The sequence below is a fragment of the Parasteatoda tepidariorum genome, chromosome 10 (assembly GCF_982258835.1).
Source record: "Parasteatoda tepidariorum strain Cologne lab strain chromosome 10, Ptep-v5.0, whole genome shotgun sequence".
Taxonomy (NCBI): domain Eukaryota; kingdom Metazoa; phylum Arthropoda; class Arachnida; order Araneae; family Theridiidae; genus Parasteatoda; species Parasteatoda tepidariorum.
The window spans coordinates 16,908,250-16,910,456 of record NC_141764.1 but is presented as its reverse complement, the minus strand read 5'-3'; the positions used below and the strand labels follow the sequence as shown (position 1 = coordinate 16,910,456).

General features: G+C 24.8%; 1 long non-coding RNA gene across 1 annotated transcript in view; it reads right to left on the bottom strand.

Annotated features, from left to right (window-relative positions):
* Window positions 1-2,207, bottom strand: part of LOC122269178 (uncharacterized) — a 38,577-nt gene that overhangs the window by 540 nt on the left and 35,830 nt on the right. The window lies entirely within an intron of this gene.

Sequence of the window (2,207 nt, the reverse complement as noted above, 5' to 3'; positions counted from 1 at the left end):
TTTTCTTACTTCACTAATTAGAATTTTAGACACAGTATGGAGCGTGATGAGAATTAATTGATAAAGCTTATAATAAATATTTTCTAATCGAAAACTAATACTATCATAAAAATATCTCCAAAGAAATGTAATTATAATAAAAATTCTAAGTTGATTTTATAGCGTGCATTGATTTTCTCTCGTTTTGAATAGTATAGACTATTAAATATGCAATTGAACGTTTTTTGAATAATTGGAAACACTTTGTTCGAACTAAATTATCAGTTTTTAAAAACTTAGCTTGCTTAATTCTCACTTTATTCGACATTTTTAATTGAAACAGAGATTTCTTATCAGAAAATGGATTTGCTTCTTTATTTAAGAGGAATTATAACAAATCACTACGTGTAATAATCATAATTCAACTGAATGACATTTGAAAAATTTTTTAACGACCATGGGATCTGAAATCTTAATTTGAATTTAAATAATGTAAGATTCATCGGAATTATGTTTTCTAAATCTACACGATGTTCATGTTGCAAAGCCAATGATTTTTTTCCCTCACTACAATTACGCTTCATTTTTATATAAGTTCTACTAGGGTTTAAGAAGCTCTGGTCCCATCATAAATATTAGAAAGGGTCGTGCAAAAGAAAAGGTAAGTATGCAATATTTATGCACTATTACAATATGTACTGAAAAATATTCCATATAAATTTATGATATAGACAATATAGAGTATCAGCCCTTTGGGTGCATCTTCCGTAGAAACCATTTTACTGTAAAATCAATTATTACCATAAAATATTGAACAGTAATTTTTACTGTAATATTTATTTAGAGTGATTCAGTGACTTTACGGTAATTATGATAGTAAATGGCAATTTAAGGTAATTATTACAGAAAATATGACATATCAGAATTTTTGTTCTGTAAGATGTTCCGGTAAAGCATTAATTTATGGTACTTTTGATCCGAAACTTTTTACCGAGTTGGTATGCTTAGAATGATGTCGTATTGCGATTTATATATACAATCAAAAATTTGATCAGTTGCAGTTTCATTCTATGTAATTTTTATTATTATCAAAATATTTTTTATACGTTTAAAATTGACCGTTCTAAAATTTTTTATAATCCAAACATTTATAAAAAACATATATTTTTCTGACATTGTCGATTTACGATTGAAAAAAATATATATAACTCAAGTTTTTGTAGTAAACATTTTATGAATATTACACCATTGCATCTGAAAGTGTACACATTTATCATGAACAAAACTGAGATAAAAATCCATTCATTTATCTAAAAATTTGTTTAAAAAATCAATTTATCTAAAAATCAGTAAGACTGTTTCGTATTTTTTAATCTAGTTAAAATTAACACCCTGTTTATTAGCTTCGACCTTTTTACTTATAAATATTTCCTGAAAATTTTTAAATGTTTGTTTTTAAATTAATATTCCTGTAATATCATAATTTAATTTTTATCCAAAAAATTAAAAATAGAAAAATTTAACACAGTTGGGTTTTTTTTTCTAATTTTACACGATGCAAAAATAAAAAAAGAAAAGGAAACTGAAGAAAAAGCAACGAACTAAAAATCCCCAGATTTTTTTCTTCATAAAAAAAGGCGTAAAAATAAAGAAAACTGCAATGCAACTGCGTCCTAATTTAATGTAATCGAATTTGTATCAGGATATGATTAAATGTATTCGATTTAAATTAATTATTATGCAATAAAAAGTATTTTAAAATTAATTATTATGCGAGAATAAATTCGCAGTTTATGGAAAAGAACTTTTTATATTTTTCAACTGTATGAATAGGATTTTTAGAACACCTAAAAGTTTTCTAAATTCCTTACGCTTTCATCATTGGGATATAATAGTCTTATCTAAATAATACTTTTTAATAAAAATTTAAATATATCTTTAATTATACAACCATTAAATATGTCCACTTCGAAAATCGGAATAAAAAAAGTCGCTATATGAAGCAGCCCAGAAAAATTTGAATGGAATCCAACAAATATGCAATTGCGTACTCAACGTAACATAAAGCTATACTCAAAAGAAACAGTTATATTAACTATTTATAAAATTACAGCTTTGAAATGCCAAATTTATAATATTAATTGATAAAACTTGATTAAAAACTAACAATTCACTTTTCAACTCTTCACGAAACTTGGTTTAAAACGTTCTCTTTTTATTTTCTACGA